This window comes from Rattus rattus, chromosome 15 (assembly GCF_011064425.1).
Source record: "Rattus rattus isolate New Zealand chromosome 15, Rrattus_CSIRO_v1, whole genome shotgun sequence".
In the NCBI taxonomy this organism is placed as follows: domain Eukaryota; kingdom Metazoa; phylum Chordata; class Mammalia; order Rodentia; family Muridae; genus Rattus; species Rattus rattus.
This window is the reverse complement of record NC_046168.1, coordinates 15,264,091-15,283,743: the sequence shown is the minus strand read 5'-3', so window position 1 is coordinate 15,283,743 and position 19,653 is coordinate 15,264,091. Positions and strand designations below refer to the sequence as shown.

General features: G+C 38.2%; 1 long non-coding RNA gene across 1 annotated transcript; it reads left to right on the top strand.

Annotated features, from left to right (window-relative positions):
* The first annotated feature begins 11,326 nt into the window (after nucleotides 1-11,326).
* On the top strand, nucleotides 11,327-19,397 carry LOC116884970. Its single transcript, XR_004385910.1, has 4 exons — nucleotides 11,327-11,519; nucleotides 14,984-15,268; nucleotides 18,227-18,274; nucleotides 19,288-19,397. It is a non-coding gene; the product is annotated as an uncharacterized LOC116884970 (long non-coding RNA).
* The last annotated feature ends 256 nt before the right edge of the window (nucleotides 19,398-19,653 follow it).

Here is a 19,653-nt window from a genome sequence, read left to right as displayed (position 1 = left end):
GCGTTTGCTTGGCATCTTAGCAAAGTTAGACATATGATAAAAAATGCGAGATATATTTGCTAGACTGTACAGCACAATTATGTGGTTTCCTTAATTGTTTCAAGTCACAGGATAACCAATATTAATGGAGGATTACTAAATGGTGGATGCATTCTGGATCACTCCCTGCACCTTCTGTGATTAAAACTACGTATCAGTGAGGTGATGCAGCTGTTCAACATTGAAGTCTCCCTTCAGAAAGTGCACAATGACAGCCTAAGTTTCTTTTTCTGCATATATATATATTTGAATGTTCAGAAAAGATAAGAAAGCCTGAAGAAGAACAGATGTGTTAGAAGTATGAAATGGATTAACATCAAAGCCCCCTGGGAAAAATCCGAAACATGAAATGCAGGCTCCTGACTGACAGGAGCTATTCAGACAGTGTTCAAAGCCTGGCAGTGCATTGAGAACTGTCTCTTCCTGAGCTGTGAGAGGTCTGTGTGGCAGATAGAGATGCTGGGAAAAAAAAATCCCTCTCTGAACTTCAGGAATAAGCCTCTGTGTGAACTGATGTGCAGGAGAGGGGAAAGCAAGCCATTTTTTTTAAAGAACATGAAAAGGCTCAATCTATTTCATAGATAGGCAGAGAAACAAACCACAGAAGTTTTTTGATATGAAGGATGGAGGGAAGAACCTGTCTGCATAAAACCCTGCTTACCCGACATAATAACTCAAAACTGCAGTATTTATGAGTCATTCCTCAGGACTTTGTAAGCCTGAAACAGTGAGACCTCACCATCTCTCTGCATCCTCCTAAGGCCCTGTAAGTTCCAAAGAGTCATTGAGAGCATGTTATTTCACAGCACTGGCAACCAAATGGAAATCACCTTATCTATCTGAAGAATTTCCTACAAGTTATTACCGAATTATATTTTAGAAACAGTCTGTCTTGTTTTCAGAATATAAGTTAGCTTATTTTTCAAAACTGATAAGCCTAGTTAGCAATGACATAAATCTGTAAAACTTGCATATGATTTGATAGAAACGGAGAGGGAAGCAAATGGGAGAGAAAACTAGAAATTACTGGGAGCTCTAGTTAAGCACGTGATCTATGCATCACCAAATGTCTCAGATGTACACTGTTATTTCAGTTTATATCCATACTTTGAACAGTAACACCACACACCATTCTGTTGTAAACATAATCATTTGATTTCTTTTCCCCAAATCTGACTAAATAAATGAAAAATTTAGCTGCTTTTGTCTTACGCTAAGTGCCTTCAGAAATATGATATGACGACTTTAACAAAGGTGAAGTTAACCTTGAGGAAAAGTCAAAAGTTCTTGAAATTATAATGGTGAAGTAATGTGATTCTCCTTTCAATATCTGACTCCCAAAAGCCACTGCTGACTCTCAGGCTATGGTGGAAATGGTATCAGAAATTATGATCACCACAACTCATTTCTTACCAGCTGTCATACTCAAGGAAAACACCATTCCTATTCCCAATCTTCACGCACAACTTTGGATATTAATGTTCTCATTGAGTCAATAGACATTTATTTGAGATCTGATGTTGTAGGCAACGCTGTGGAACCACAAGGCAGGACAAGAAGCTTTCGTTGTGATTGATGAAGTTCAGACTTGCAATTATCTGTCTAAATCAACCATGCTGCTCTTGTCACATTTGTTTTTTTTCATCATAGGGTCATTTTTCCTCTTTATATGACCTGTCTCTTCACCAAGTTTTAATTACATTGTGGTAAATATTATGTGGCAGAAAATGGCTTACAGATTCAGACGTAGAGGCACTCAAACCTTTTACTTGTTCCCATTAAAAATATCAACGTGATAATATCATTGCTACTGTCAGACTTTTAAACATAAACATTTTACATTATAATTAATTATAAATTATGAAAATATATTTATTCATTTATGTTTTAATTTTTCAAATATGTTTACATATATATACATATGTGTATGTGTATATGTATATATATACATATACATATATATGTATATATATATATATATATATATATATATGAACTCAAGTAGACCTTAGTCACAAATTTTCAAGGAATTTTGGTTGACTGCATACACTACAGGTTCTTTCTAGTGAGTTCATAAGGAGGACATAGCTACTCTTGCTAAGTCTGATCCTTAATATAAACACATTGTAAATTTTGATGTGCAGACAACTAAAGTAGCAAACCCTTTGTTGATCGTGGAAAACATCTGCTGAGTTGGTTTTAACCCTGTCGCTGTGGTGAAGCTGAGAGTCACATGAAACCGTAGGTCTGACTTTAGCTGTTGGGTATGTTTCTCAGAACCCTCATTAGTATATTTGCCTTTAAGATAAGCATTTTATTTTACTGAATTTTACTTTTAAAATACAGATGTTCCTGAGATAGGTGGAGAAATAATCTATAACCTTTTCTTTTTAATATGTTATCTCCGAAGTCAGCTAAATTTAAAAAAAAATGTTTCATTAATCACTAGGACACAAGGACCATCTTATTCATCTGTGTATTCACAGCACAGAGAAAGGTGAGCACAAGACACTTCATCTTTCCTTAAATAGCTGTGTGTGTGTGTGTGTGTGTTACACAAACAAATAGTTAACAATTGTTCTAGCATCATATCGGTGTGATTATAAGATCAGATTCATGTTGTGGTGGGTGATCTTTTGGTCTTTACCAGATCAGAGTTCAAATGAATAGTGAAATCCTTGATGGTTTGACTTTCAGAGTCATTTACTCAGCCATTCCTGAAGGATATTTCATTCTACAGGAAGAACATTGAGTTCATTTGTTGAAAGGCCAACTGCCAGAGTTCTTTTTAGGAGCCACAGAAGTTCTTTTCCACACTGCAACCTGCAGGACCTGCCAAGAGGATCCACCACCATGGTGGGGCAACAGTTAAGTGAGTTCTCTTACTGTAGAGAGTTTCTGATATTAAGCATAGAGGCACAAAGAATACTTGATGTGGTGTTTTTTATTGAAAGATGAAGGGGAAAATGTCAAAAAATAAAACATTGTGATTATAATCAAGTTATTTACCCCTTTAATATTGTTGTGTGTCTGCTTGAGGTTGTGGTGGAGTATTGGCCAGGTGTCATTTAAATTGTCCTTAATCTCCTACAATCTTGTCCTTTATCTTAGAGCTTAATTTTTTTGAAGAAGGAAAAGCTTTATGCTTTATTTTCTGTACATGGTCAGAGACAGTTGGGAAGTAACATAAAATGTCCTTGCCATTGATGGAGTAGAAAAGCATGGTTAAAACTAGAAAGAACATCAGAGTGAACTTACAGCTGCTAAGAACTTACATGTTTTCTTAGTTTCATCTATGATGGAATTTGCATGGCAGAAGTCATCACTGACTTTTGAATACATCGATTCGAGAAAAGCTGATATAATTATAATATTTTCTTCTACAAGGCATTACTATCGAGTTGATTAAAATAAGCCCAGAAACAGAGAAAAGTAACAGCACAGTTGGCAAGTGACAGCTAAATAAATCTACCAGGACAGAAACTCTGGAATGAATGGAAGGAATGTAAATAATTCAGTTTTAATTTCAGAAGTTTCAAAACAGGTAATGGCAATCTTACCCATCACTTTCATGGAGAAGATAATATGAATACTCATATACATGGATAGATGCACGGTTAACATTAGATTTTCCATGGGTGGGAAGTGAAGACGAAAACCCAGACATGCGACCAGCAGGACAATATTGGTAGAAAGTATCAGTGTCCCCTTGAACTTGAACTTGAAAGTGTGTTCACACCCAGAGTACTATTAAAAGAGAAAGCAATTTAAATTAACACACTAATTTGTTATGCTGCTATAGAAGTTGTTATGAGGCATGTCAGAGGTGCAGTATAAAACTTAACAGTGAACTTTAGACAGTGGGTTCACGCTGTCAAAGGTCATGTGTTGTTGGACTGGACAACTTTACCCTTTGCAATAGCTTTAGCCAGTGACTCAAAGTTTAAACCATACTGTTTACTTTTTATAGTCCAGTCAGACAGTATGTCACAATAACCTTCTAGGAAACAGCTATTGGCAACTGTTCTATCCTATATTTATGTTAATAAAGTAAACCCTCCCTTTCGCTTTCTGATAATGAGATTTTAATACACACACACACACACACACACACACACACAGATATGTCTGTTGTGCTGGCTGAGACCTTATATATAACATACAACAACCGGTTTGAACAAGATACTAGAAATCAATTTGAACATTCAAGGCACAGAGACCTTTGTAAAATGTGAGAAGGAGAACAGATCCCAATTTTAAATGCCAGTTTGGTCCTGGCTGTTTCTCCATACATGCGTGGATACCATCTCACTGGGGAAACTTGCGAGATGCACTGGAATTTGATCCTCAGTCAGCGCACAGCCCCTGAATAAGATATTGGTTCTGGGTCTGTACAGCCATTTGTTTTATTTATGCTGATGATACTTCAAAAACCTGGTGTGTGTTCATTTGTAAATAAGCAATAATTCAAAACCAGCCCACTAACTAAATAGTTAATGCTTATCAATATTTATTCTCTCACATTTTTTGATATTATATGTTCATCTTTAAAAACAAGTATATGAAGCAAGGCATTATTTCTCTCCAAAGATGTGAGCACTAACAGAAACAGACAAAAGTTATATTTTTCAATAGTTATACAACTGGTGATGACATGTAAGTATTTAAGCCATATCAGAATCCAAAGTTCATGGTCCTAATAACTGAGGTAAGTGCTTAACTATGGTAAGTGCTTCCACATTCATTATTTTATTTGAGCCTATAAAACTTTACGAGTGGGGTAGAGCAAGCATCCGCTCACTTTACAGGCAATGAAATGGAGGGTTAGACATGCATAGGGCCAGTAAGCAGCAGGGCAATGTCTTAAGTCTGGACCTTCTGGCTTCAGTGCACAAACCCGATGTTATGAGCTCCAGTAAGTCATGTGATACAAGGTAGTAGACACAACCTGTCTGTGACTCGCTATGAAGGACAGCATAAAGTCCCGTTAATTTCCAAACATAAAGCCTGCGAGGACTCTTTTAAAGACTAGAAAGATTGAGAGGATTTCTTTCATTTCCTGGGATGCCCATCCTCAGCCCAAATGCGTGTGATTTGGCCGCCACCTTGCAAATCTGCCATTAACGGCAAAGAAAAACAATGAGTATGAGCGCTTGCTTCCTTCTGGCTTCGACTTGGAAATTTTCTCAACTCTATTTCAGACTGGATGGGATCTATGTTCTGGCATCAGCAAGTGGCAGTAAGTTAGTGGGATATATTAATCACGCATAAAATGACAACACAAAGCAGCAGCATGTGTCCAGTGCTGCAGTGCATAACAAGCACGGAGGAGAAATAGTTCTCAAAAGCCAGCTTAAAACAAGGGAGAGCTACGTACTCAAGCATTAGATCCCCAGGACACGCAGAGGTCTATAGGTGAAGAGACTGTGATTTTGGTAATATCTGCAGGTTTCATTCCTGAATCTCTTAGAAAATATTTCCAAACTGCATTCTTCTATGGTTTCTCAGGTGCTTTATGTTAAATGCAAATGCATACCCCCCTCCATTTAGTGGTTAAAATCTATCATTTGAGATAAAATATGGATCTGTATGGTGGACCTCTGGAATCCTTCGTAATCACTCAACTCCTGGACTGAGAAGTGCTGTATATAACTAGCATAGACTCCTTTTGACTCACCTGGGCTGGTCTTAGAAGAGCTGCCTATAGATCAGAAAGTAAGAATTCATATAGAAGTTAGCTGCCATAATCAAAAGAGGGCTCACTTCCCGGCTGGAAGCTGTCTTACTCTTTCTGCACTCTCTCCTTCAATCAACTCTCCTAGTGATATGCAGCATTCACTTGGATACCACATAGCACCAAGGAGAGACCAGGCTGCCAGGTATCTGCCTTAGTACATAGTTCATGGAGCATCGCATGGGACTACAGGCCTTGTTCCCACTTCAGCAAGCACAGAAAACAGTTTCTCTCAGGTTCTTCTCTGCTCCAATCAATATCATGAGCGTAGTGGTTCTGAGGTACAGAGAAACCCGTGCTTCCTGTTAGGGACTCTTCTCTAAACCCTGGAGATGGCAGGAAGGAGTCTCCTTAAGTAAGTAAGTGCTTACTGAGTGAGCATAAGAAACTGATTTCAGATTCTTAGCACCTATGTAAAAAATATGGTTGAGTCTATGCAGGGGCATATATATATATATATATATATATACATATATATGTGTGTGTGTGTGTGTGTGTTTGTATGTGTCTGTGTTTGTATCAATCATACACTACATCTCCAATACACATATATAAAGCCTGCATATATCATATCCCAACACAGACACAAAGACATATACAACATATTCAAGAACAGTTTTGTAAAATAATCTATTTAGGTGGAAAGATTGGTGGATAGGATCTCTCTTGAGCATCTGACTGTAATGTCTTGGTTCAAAACCTTCCTGACTAACAGAGCATTCCAGAGGGATTAAAATGAATATTCTTCTGTCCAGAAAGCTTAATACCTATGTCCTAGCCTCTTCGCTTTTCTACATTTTGTATTCTCTTCCTTTGATTCTTACTTCTAAGCATCAAGTAACCTGTATTCATAGTAGAGCATCATACGATGTAAGGAACGGCACATTGCAAACTACTTTACAACACTTGCCATTCTCAGCGTGAACTGGAAAGTACATCATAGCATCTACATATGCATAAAAAATTAAAAATTAAAGACGCTTCAAATAACATCTCCATTTCTAACCAAAGACGTCATGTAGGAAGCCCATTAATAGTAAGGTTTTGCTCTTGTGCATAATTTTGCACTTCTAAAACACTTCCCCCTATTTAATCGTATTTGATCCTCATGACAACCATGCACAAAATGTAGGGCAAATGTTAGCTTGAGGGACAATGTGGAGGGGTAGAGTGTGCTCTGAACCAGAGTCTGGAGACCTGATTATGTCAGTAATTAGCAGAGCTACCACAGGCAAGACCTTAACCCTCTCTGGACTGTTTTTTCCTCATCCTAGCACCAGAGTTTAGCCTGTAGAATTTCAAAGTTTTTGTCAACTAGGAAAATCCAGTCACATCTGAAACAGAGAGATATGAGGAGATTAGGTAGGTGATAACATCAGTAGATGATAACACTGTGATCAGGAGCATAACCCAAACTGACCAACACCCAGGAAATTAAGAGAAGCATGAGTTGAAATGGTACAACATTGGCTCAGTGGTTTGTACACTAGCCACAGGGGACCTACTATACTATGGACTAACAGTTCTTCTTTTAAAAATATATTTATTTACTCTCTTTACATCCCAATATCAGCTGTCCCTTTCCTCACAGAACGCCATCACTCAGATCTTCCCTCTACTCCTCTCTTCCCTTTTCTTTGAGAATGGAAGCCTCACCTCTGGGTACACCCTCTCCCCAAAACACACACATATCTAGTCACTGCATAACTCACTACATCTTCTCCCAGTTAGGCCAGACAAGGTGGCCTAGTTAGGGGAACAGGATCCACAGGAAGGCAGGTATCAGATTGAGGGACAACCCCTGCTCCACGTGTTGGGAAACCCGCATAAAGACCAAGCAGCACATTGGCTACGTATGTGCAGGGGGTCTAGGCTTAGCCCATGCTGGCTCTTCAGTTGGTGGTTCAGTCAGGCCAACAGTTCTTAAATAACCATACTGATGTAATTTCCTCTCAGGTTGCAGATACAGAAGCAGAGATTTCATGCTTTAGAGTTTAGGAAATCTAGCTTGAGTCACCAGATACTAATGGACATCCTGACATTTAAATGTCATAGGTTATTTCATAACTATCCACAAGTAGATTTTTGGCCATTTCTCGAGAGTGTTATTAATGTTATGGCATATTACACATTTAATAAGTTTTGGTTGAATCTTTGACTCTTTCTTGAGTCACATTCATCATTTATAAAATTGGTATTTTCACTTAAATTTGTTGCAAAGACCAAAGGTAATGACGAATTTAATTTTTGAAACTCAGCATTTGCCAAGTATATTAGTTTTCTACCATTCTTCCTTCAAGGGGTCATTTCCAGACGAATAAAACTTGCTTCACACTTACAGTTTCTTCTGACCAAAATATGCTGCCTTGCACATACAGATAGTTAAAGTTGCAAAATGCATTGGTTCAATAGAAATCTTAGAAGGTATGATGAATTTATTATTTATATTTATTAATCATATTAAAAAGTTCATTTCTGATAATAGAAAAATAAATACTTGAAAGTTCACTGAATCAGTATTCAATTTTTTTTTATTTTCTGTATAAAATAATTACAAAGCAATGATGAAAGCAATTAAGGACTGTGTGGACAAAGGGATATGTCCTTGTTCATGGCTTGGGGGAAATTAACAATGTGAATATTGGTGCAATATGAAAGTGTTGGGGTAGTAAGTTCAAGATTCTTTGCATATATTCTAGAGTCCGCAGATCTTCAAATCCCTGTTGCAGAGTGGCGAATTGTTTGAATGTGATCTAAGCGCATCCTGACATTTCAATTGGCCTCCAGATTGCTCCAGGTTACAGTATTAGTGTAATATACATGTAACCTGAGTGACAGGCTCCCCATGGTGTTCAGGAAATGATAAGAACGAAATCCGTACGTCTTCAGTCCAAACACAATGTTTGGCTGAATATTATCTTTCTTTCTATTAATCTGTGGATATGAAAGTGAAGATAAAATGGCGAATAAGCTGTGTTTGCCTTGATTTTCTCACACCAGGAAGCCAGGAACTGGGTGTGTATATTCAGCAGTCTGGGTGACTTAGTTCACAACAAGTGGCATTTGTGTAGCGATAATTTTCACTTCATTTTTATTGGCGATGCCTTGATCAGGCTGAATACATGGTGAGGTTTTGTTGTTGTTGTTGAGTGGTTTTTTATTGTTGTTTGTTTGGTTGGCTTTGTTTGTTTGTTTGTTTTTTGTTTTGTTTTGTTTTGAAGAGGCACAGCGTCTCTGCAAAATGGCCTTGTTTGTTCAATAGCTTTCAGTATTTTGAGGTCACTTTTTGTGTGCGTCATAATTCCTAAGGTTTTGGTTAGGGTTTTAAAAATATAGACGTCTGTTTCTCTTTTTGTTTCTGTTTTTCCTCCTCTTTTCTTCCTTCCTTTCTTTCCTTTCTTCCTTTCTTCTTTTTTCTCCCCCTATCCTCTCTTTATCCCTCGCTTCCCTCTTCCTTCCTTCCTTCCTTCCTTCCTTCCTTCCTTCCTTCCTTCCTGCTAGTCTCATTCTTCCCTAAGTTGAATAAAGTATATTTAAAGAATATTGCTATATGATGTCCTATGTTAATTTTTCTTGCAGAAACATACTTTTAGCTTTAGAAAACAACTGAGTTTGTGAAACCCAGTAACATAGGCTTCAGGGTGGTCTTCCAAAACCTTCAATTCCCTCCTACCGTAACTCACCTTTGCTGAAAACAGCTCCTGGTTCAAACTGGATTTTAGTAATGTTCTACAAAAAATGGTGAGTAGTCTCTTGAAACTGGAAGTTCACAGCATAGATTATTTTGCAGTTTCCCCTTGTGAATAGATCCCACTGTAGGTTTCATTCCATGAAAGTTGACACAGCCTCTGGTGTGAGGATGGAGATTATTGAAATGGAACACTCTTGTAACTTATATAATATGGACAATTTCCAGCCTATGAAATGGTGGAACTTCTAGTTGTCAGCTTGACTCTATCTGGAATGAACTATAATCCAGAAATGGAAAGTAGACCTATCCAGATTTTGAAGCTGGACGACAAAGACTTCTGACCAGGATCATGAAATGGAGATCTTCAGCCATAGTGGCCTCATGAGAATCGTAGGCCCAGGCAAAGTACTATGCATCTTTAATCCAAAGAGACTGAGGAAAGCAGATTTCTTAGTTCAATGCCAGCTGAGGACAAAGGAAGATCCAAATCCAGGTGTAACGGTACATAACTTAGACTACATCTTCTGCTGGAAACCTACATAAGGACATTGGAAAAGGAATTCTCACTGTTCCTTGTCTGCTTATACTATTTGCCAGCACATCTATCGGAACCTACTTCTTTAGAATTCCATCTTCTACAGAAGACCAGCTGAAACAACTAGCTTTGTGGGACTGAACAACTACTAGATTCTTGGATATCCCATTCAGAGCTGCCCAGTGTTGTGTTAATTGGACTACAGATTGTAAATCATTACAATGAATTTCTTTAGTATACAGAGACATTCCATGAGTTCTGTGTCCCTAAAGAATCCTGTCTACTGCAACAATGACATCTTCATAAGCAGATCTTTCTCAGATTGAGGACAAAGATCACTAGGATAACACGGCTTAGCTTCATACAGGCCCCGGGATCGATCTCAGCACACCAAGATACTTCAACCTAAGAGATCTCAAATGATCAGAACTCTGATAATCAATATTCTTTTCCCACCAGTCTCACCCTAAATCTGGCTAATCATTTATTTATAAAGAGGGAATGGGATTCTTGTCAGTATCTCCCCACTACTGGGATCTACAGGCTTATACATTTGATTGTTTTCTTGCTCAGACTAAGTATTGGTGTGTGAGTGCTGTGGGAAACTCATTCTCTAATTATGAACTAAGAATTTTTTAAATCGCATATTCTGTAATGCCTTTTCAACTCCTTTTTTTTGAACAATGAGCCTATGTGTTTCCATACACATAACTCTTTAGTGAGTGTTTACAGAGACTTTACTGCAATTGTTGTTGGTGTGCTCACATGTGAGTCCTCACTATTGAAATGTGACTGTACCGAGAGACAAACAGTGTATGTTACATGTGATAGGGAACTCACATAGTAATTATATTTTATCTTAAATAAGACCAGAAGAAAGTTTAATTAAGACTTTTAATTAATAGTGGAAAGATTAATCAATCAATAATTACAGCAATGATGATGGGATATAACTGTGCTTAATTAGAGGGGGCTGATTAATGATCAGAATAAACTTTTCAGCTTTCCTGTCTTGAAAAAAATCATAAATGATGAATTTTTGTTCCTACCACTAAAATGAAAGGCCAGAATTGAACATGCATGTCCTTGGCATCTAGGACATGAAAGAAAAACACTTGGTTGAAATTAAGGAATTTATTCTTTTGCTCAGCTTGTTTTCTATTGTGTTACTAATTTCTACAAGTGAGAAATTAATGGAAGACAATATGGATCTCAGGAAGTCTATGGGAAAGGCAAGAAAAAAGAAATTTCTTGAGACAGTTTTCTTTGGAAGATTATTTCTCAGGGGTGATCTTTCCATCTCCAAGGTCAAGACCAGTCTGTGAATTCAGATGACATTCTTATCAGTTCATCATAGGAATAGATGAGATGCAGAATCTGATACCTTAAGGACAACGGTTCTTGTTTACAGGCTGATGACCCCTCTGACTTCTACCTGATCTGTTCTAATCAAATCCAAGTGGCTGCTGGGACCAATGCCAATTCTGTCTCAGTGTGATACAGTTTTCTTTGGAGACCTGGTAGGAGTTCTCATTTCAGTGCCATATAACTAATAAGGATGAATCCCAGAATGCACTTGACAGATGAAGATACATGCTATAGTGTGGTGGCATTTCAAAGAAAGCAGCATCTCAAGAAAGAGGCCAAACATAGTCTAGTGCACCAATGAACACATTAGCATAAGAAGCTGTACAGAAAGGCAAAGTATTTTTAAAAGCCACAAGAAAATCTGTTTGTCCAAATTGGGAAATAGCTCATACTAAAATTAGCAAGGGACTACACCCATTTTATATTCTCTTCCCTGTAATTCATATGTACTTTTTTCCCCTAAAAGGAATCTCCCCCACAATGGGAATTTTACATGCAAAAGGGCTGAACTAAGCAATTTGTAGACTCCATTCATATTTATATTACCCACTACGTTTTCCCAAATACATATAATTTTCTGGAGTAACTACAGATAAAGAAAGGACTGCAAAGCCTCACTGTGGGCTTCTGTTAAGTTTTGGCATGAAGGTGTTAGAAAGGAGATGAAATCATAGCATATTTTTGGACCATCTATTATTGATATATATATTCACAACATTTTATCTGCATCTGAAAAAAAATCTTATCTTTCCATAGAGTATGCCCTCTAATGCATGTGCACACTGAATGTGTGTTAGCTTTCCAGGAATATCACAGATTTAACAAGAACACCTCCTGTTTCAGTTTGCTTCCCAGAAAGTGATCATTCGTTTAATTATCCTCAAATGACTAATACATTTAACCAATTTGTGACAAATTTGCAACTTTTACTGTCACCTCAGATAGGATGGTTCAATAGGATGATTATCAGGAACAAGGAAAATGATAGATATATGACTGATATATTGCCAGCCTTCAGTGTCCTATTTTCTGAAACCTGAGTAGTTGAGCTTCAAACACTAACTCTCTAATACCACAAATACCTCGTCCTTTTGACATAACCCATGCCATCTTGAAACTATCTAGAGACCACAGTGAATAACTCCATTAATGAAAACTCAGATGTAGCCAAAAGCAGCGCAGTCAATAAAAAGGGGAACCAGTTTAGGAGAGATTTCCCAAAGATTTGCTTCTAAAGAAATTGAGAAAAAAAGATCAAATTCTTTGTAATTCCACACTTAAAGATTATGAGTAAAAGGCTAATATGTACCTTTGTGTTTTGTTATGTCAAATTTTAAGCAAAAGTAAATGCATTATAATTTCGTGTCCAAGAACCACACACAAATTTAGTCTTCTGACCAGAGTGTACCCCTGCCGATGTATTCAGGAGCAAGGACTGTCAATGTTGGCTCTCTGGTCAGAATTTTCATAACTGAGAAAATTTATGCATGTCTCTATGGGATGGTTACACATTATTAGAAAGTAATTTTACCTTATGCAACATACAGCCTGTCATAGTAATTCAACATAAATTCTGTCCATACTTTTTTTTTTTTTTTCTTTTTTTTGAGTGGGGACCTAAACTCAGGGAGTCTTGGTTGCTAGCAAGCGCTCTACCACTGAGCTAAATCCCAACCCCTTTTTCTGTCCATACTTAATGTAGGTTTGTACCTTATCATTGTCCTTTTGTGTATATTGTGTTGGTACTTCATAAACATATACCTTTTAAGATCCGAGTGCTTTTTCCTATTCCAATGCGGATCAAAACACAAGGAGAGAAGGGAGTACTCTGTTCTGCTGAGTTGCAGATGATTTGCTGTGTATATTATATGTAGGAAATGCCAGTTACACTAGTGTCTGGACCAAGAGGCAAGAACCTTGATTCATTCTTTTATCTATTAGTTTCCAGCTGGAGCATTTACTACTCTTGAGAAAGAGAATACAGGTAGTCTAATTTACTTTTCCACACGTAAATGAGAATGATCCTTACAGAAAAACAACCTAACAAAGTATTTTGTCTACAAGAACTCTCAGAAAATTAGGTACTGTATGAGGTGAATACAAATAACACCGCCATGTTTCTCGCAAGGTTATTTTGATGTAGGAAAATGCTTTGTAAATTTAACCATTATCTTACTATACAATTAAACTCAAAGCAAACTGTTTGTATGGTCTTCAGATGTAAGACTGACCCTTTGGGGTACAACTATTGCCTTCTAGAAAACACTACGCCTATGCATTCCTTCATAAGTACAGCGGTACTATTCCCATTAAATTGAGAATGGAGTTTTAAAAAGTATGTTGTGAGTGGTTGGGGATTTAGCGCAGTGGTAGAGCACTTGCCTAGCAAGCACAAGGCCCTGGGTTTGGTCCCCAGCTCCGAAGAAAAGAAAAAAGAAAAAAAAAGTATGTTGTGATGTGCAACCTATCAGACTTAGATTCAAGTTTCAAGTTAAGATGTCACTAAACTGCTCCCCTGCCACCACATTTTTTGACATTAGACTCAGAGGAAGCGAAAATACATACAATGCCATGACTGAGAAATAAAGTATCTTTTGCCAGGACGTTGAGAATAAAGAAGCCTTTGTGGACAGGGTAGCATCTTTGTAATTTGGTTGGGGGAGCTATTGTATAGACTTGAGGCATGTATGTCTGATTACTGAGCAATTCTTGCCAGAAGGAGTTTTGCCCTGTTAAATATTCGAACATGGTTTTTGACCAAGGGCAAGCCTAGAGCTTTCTTTAGAAAGTGTGTTTGCCTTGTCTTGAAAGGCAAAGCAAGGGTTATGTAAGCATTTTACACATAAGCCCCAATGTGTGAATAAATATCAAGGCTGAAACAGCAAGGTATTGAGTGACAGAACCATGTGGGCCCAGCACAGACACAACTAAATATCTTACAGCAGGCAAGAATGTGGTATCAGGGGAGCAGTTTAGTGACATCTTAGTTTGAAGCTCCTATTTGAGTCTGATAGGTTGTACATCTTACATGGGAGATAAAGAATTAGTATTTGTGACAGGAGCCAGAATACACGAGTTTTACTCTTTCCAAAATATATTCCACACTACCCACAAGCATGATAAATGTGCTAATTTAAATCTAGCAATAATTCCAAAGGTAACATTTTTCATGATCTTCAGCTTATTTAAAAAGAACTGGGAACTTAGAGGCCCAGTTGAACCTTTCCAAATAGGCTTGGCCCATAAGATTCCAGAATATTGTTGAGTTTTTCTCTCTCTCTCTCTCTCTCTCTCTCTCTCTCTCTCTCTCTCTCTCTCTCTCTCTCTCTCTCTCTCACTACAGTTTCCCTGTGTCCAAATAAAAAGGCAAGAAAGGAGAGACATCTGCTTTATTGGCAGTAATAGTAATTTCAGAAATAAAATCCTCTGGTATCACCCACAGACACTAGAACGTTACCTAAATCGCAGCTCTTAACGACATGGTGGCCAGCCTCTGGTTCTGTAGGCAGGTGGTGGAACTTTTTAGGACAAAACCTAGGGAAATGAAGTTGGATCATCATCAGCTTGATTTTTAAGGACAGAGTGGGACTCTGATCTCTTCTATCTTGTTTTTCAGAGTTCATTAAGTGAGCAGTTTCTTTGTTTGGACTTCCTGCCATGATGTTCTGCTTTTATACAGGAGAGTCGAGTGAGCATGTTTGGTGACTTTGGACACTGAAAACCAGAATACATATTTCATTTTATTCAGAATATTAGAATTTCTGGTATTCTGTAACAGTGAAAATAACACATCAGGCTTTGTGATCAAGGAAAGTTCTAAAGAAGCCATAGACAAAGGGACAAGATGGAGTATGGCTCCTGTCTGGGGATTCTGGGGCCCCTGAAGTACATTTACAGAGATGTAAGTCATGAACTTGTTATTGTGATTTGTGCTGTGGAAAATCGTGAACTTTTCAAGGAAGATGAAAGACATTGTTTTCACGGGTCCATTTTGCTTACTGGAGAACACTGTGCCTACTCGCAGGGATGGATTGGTATCCTTTATCGGTGTCATAGATAAGAGTTCGGCCATGGGCTTACCTTCCAGACTACAACTGTCAGGGAGCTTCTCACAAAGTTGACTTTCACAGTAAAAGTAAAGACAACCACAGGCAGCTGGGGGCTGTGGAAAACATCACCGTGAAGTCTCCACAGCTTGAGAGACATGATCGTAAAGTGGATGATGGGATTCAAATTGTGGAATTGAAAATATCAGTGTTTTCAGTGGAGCACAGTGTCATTCACCAAAGATCATAAAAACACAAATGTGTAAATGATCACTTGAAAATGTCTTCAAAAGTCTTAAACCATGCCTCCAGGATGAACCTGTTTGGGAAGCACATGAATGTATTTCCTGTAAAAAGATCTGGAAAGATAAATATTTATAAAATGAGTGAACCCTGATGAACCAGGAGTAAGGCTTTTGAAATAGTGCAACATGGAGAGTGTGTTTCCTAGCTAAGAATTCTTGCGTCATAGTTCCTGGCATTTCTATATCTGTTAGTGTTGTGTTGTTCTAGGTAAAACATCATCAATGATTGCAGAAATTTGGGAAGTGCCATATGGGCCATGTTTTCTGGTGGACGCTGCTGTGAGTTCTGAGAAAACTATACTGAGGCCTCACACGGCTGACCACTGGGCCTGAGCCTTGTGTAACATTGAGTAGGAAGTTTAAGATCATATGAGCTCCTTGACAAATAAGATAAATGTGAGACATGCATGATCTTGTCTCTTAAATCTATAAAGAGTCTTCTACGTGGATAATAAAAATGTCCAGAATTTGGAATGTTCATACGTCCCACAGTGATCCTAGAAGGTCCATGTTTGATAGACTGTTTATGTAACAAATAGCTACAAACCTTGTCCTGAGTTTTAAAAAGCAGGAAACAGAACACTTAGTTGTACCAAATATGGAATACAGGGTAATGTGAGTTGGCTTTGTGAGAAGTGAGGAAGTGGGTGTTGAGATAGTCAAAGAGAAATTTATTATGTGGAAAGTTTAGTTAGGCATTCTGGACAGACAGAGCCTCCTAGGTAGTGAAAGGTTACTATACGGAGCCAGGTTAAAATTCCCTGAGTATACCATTGAGAAAGATAGCTTTAGACACATGGGATAGATGGAATCAAGATGGTTAGTTATAACGATAACAACATATTCTTGATGAGTAAGAAAAGTCTTTGGATGCAAGCAATTTTTCCATGCGTTTAAATGCCAAGTACCTTATGCTATTAACAACTCTATTGAAAGGGAATTTTGCTGCTCAAGTTAAATTCATTAAGTGCAAGCACATGTTCTTCCAGTTAGCCCAGAATTTAGCATAGGACCAGAGCTCAAGGAAGATCAATAAATGTACTTGGATCCAAGATTTTGAGCTCCCACTAGCACTGGAGAGGTCAAAGTGTAGAAGAAGGAAAATTTCATCTTAACATTATAAAATTAAATTACTACATAAGTCCATAAAATTTAGGGAGTCTCGATTTCTTCGGTTCTTAGATAAAATATAAGAATTGTACTGAGTAAACTGTTGATCTCTTCTGGCCTTAAAGGCCTTTTATTTCTGTTCTTCTTACTGCCTGCAAACTACAGCTTAAACATACCACATTGCTTGACTGCCTGATGAGAATCAAGTATGTTGCTGTGTCTTTGCCAATGTTTTTAATTCTGATAAAGGATACGGGTAATAGTCACAGGCTTTAAGGTTCAACATGAGTCAAATTTTCTTGATGTAGGGAATTCCAAACAGCTTCTTTATATTACAAAATAATCCATTGGCAGGAAGCTCACACTCATGGCCACTGAATTGTAAGTACTTTGACAAGAAAATTGTGCAATTATCGTTTAATTCTTGCAGCCTTGAACTTTCGTTTAATGTATTTTGAGTCCATCAGAACATTTGCCGTGTGAGAAGAGTGACATCAACAAAGCATCTCTTTTCACATGCGACTTTCTGATTCTGTAATTACTGTCACTTGTCAGAGGCAAGACACATCATTTTGAAACCTAAAATCAAAAGAAAACAAATAAAAAGTAGGGTGTCTTGAGAAAAGGAAGACACATCTCCCTGTTTTTATCAGAAGGCAAGCTTAGAATGCATTATACACACCTGGAGTTCATAATCCTTTTTCATTGTGTGCAAATAGAAAAATAATATATAAACCTTGGGCTTCTTCTGTCGCTCTGCCTATTTAACTTTTAAGAAGAATCTATTCCAGCTGGGAACCAATAGGACAAGGATGCATGAGTGGATGGAAAAATTACCCATTACTGTGGAGAAAATATAAATGAACAATCACATCCAAAATTTAGGTTGCTACAAAAACAGCCTACAGAATACTCCAGATTTTATTTTATTTTTTCTACCACAACTGTACTATTTCATATATTGTCAGTAGAACAGACCTGTGCAGACTCCAGGAGACCAAACTGCAGCATGAAGAGAGGCGTTCGGCACACCATCCCACCCTAGCCATTGAACCATTGGTATTCAGTTACTGTGAGAAAAAGGGTGATTTTGTTTCAGAATGTAGCCCATGACGTGCCAACCATGCACCAGTATGAGGCCACACATCCAATGATATTTTGGCAGCACAGATTGGTCTTGGTGGTGTTAAAAGACCCAAAGTTGGACGAGTGAATGAAAGAAAATGGATTTGGAAAGATCCGTGGAGGGATTATTAGTGGAAATTATTAGCATGAATGTTTATCATGTTTATCAGTTTTCAAGCACACAAACCAAAACAAAAGGGAAATGCTGTAGGAAAGATGAGTTTCTGTGGAGGATAAGCAGGCTGAAACTGACATATGCTCTGTGCTTTCTAGGGAGTAGAAACATTAGGAGTATAAGAAACATCAAAGAAGAACAACTAAGTTACTTATTTTTTTAATCTAATCTTTCTTCTCAAGCAAAAAAATGGAATTTGAGTAAGATTCTGCCTAGGCCTTATATGTAAAGCTACATCTTATATTGCCAGAAATGTCTGTCTTCATCCTAGAAGCCTGGATTCTATTTCAACTTGTAGATGATACTCATAGCCCATGAGACAGTCTTGAGATGTGAGATTATTCGAGATGACCAGAAGGTGAGCAAACTCATTTCCAAAAGATCTCCTTGCTGAAAAAGGCAGACAGGAGAGGGAAGATGAGGAAATGGGGTTTGAAAACCACCTGACTTGACATCTCAAGCAGGAAAATGGTTAAGGACTTCACAAGATAAAGATTGTCAGAAGCTTTCTTTTTTAATTTTTTATTTATTAAATAATCCATTCATTTACGTCTCAAATAATATCCCACTTCCAGGTTACCCCTCCACAACTCCCCCCTATCCCACATCTGCCCTCTCCCCTTTGCCTCTATGAGGGTACTGCCCTACCCAACTGCCCTTTCCCATCTCACCACTCCAACATCCACTTACGCTGGGGTATCAAACTTCCACAGGACCAAGGGCCTCCTCTCCCCTTGCTGTCAGGCAAGGCCATCCTCTGCTACATATGTATCTGGAGCCAGGAATCCCTCCCGGTACACTCCTTGGTTGGTAGATTAGTCTCTGGGAGCACTGGATGATCTGGTCAGACAATGTTCTTCATATGGGGTTGAAATACTCCTCTGCTCTTTCAGTCCTTCTCTCAGCTCCTTCACATGGGTATCTTAGTTAAGTCTAATGATTAGCTCCAAGTATCCACATCTACATTAGTCAATTGATGGCTAGACCTCCCAAGGAACAGTCAAACTAGGTTCCTGCTAAAAAGGGCCTCTTGACAAAGGCAACAGTGTCAGGTTTGATTCTGCAGACAGGATGCATAACTATGTGTGGCAGTCCCCGGATGAACCTTCTTTCGGTGTCTGCTCCAATTGTTTTTTGTCCTTGTTCTTTCTTTGGATAGGAACATTTCTTGGTTAAAAATATTGAGATGGGAGAGTGGTCCCATCCCTTGACTGGAGGCCATGTCTATCTACTGGAGGAGGGCTCTACAGGTTCTATTTCCCCTTCTCTGCACATTTCAGGTAAAGTCATTCCCATTTGTGTCCTAGCAGCCTCTCATTTTCCTGGTGCCTTGGACCCTCCAGTGGCTATCTCCAGTTCCTCATCCCCTGTTACAAATGTTATTCAACTTTCTGACCCTCTGTGCCTCTCTCCCATCCTCTCTAGTACCTGATACTACTCCTTTATTTCCTCCCCCTCCTCTCTCCATCCCAAGTTCCCCTTTCCCTCAACCTCCTACAGGAGTCCTGTTCCCTCCTCAAAGCAG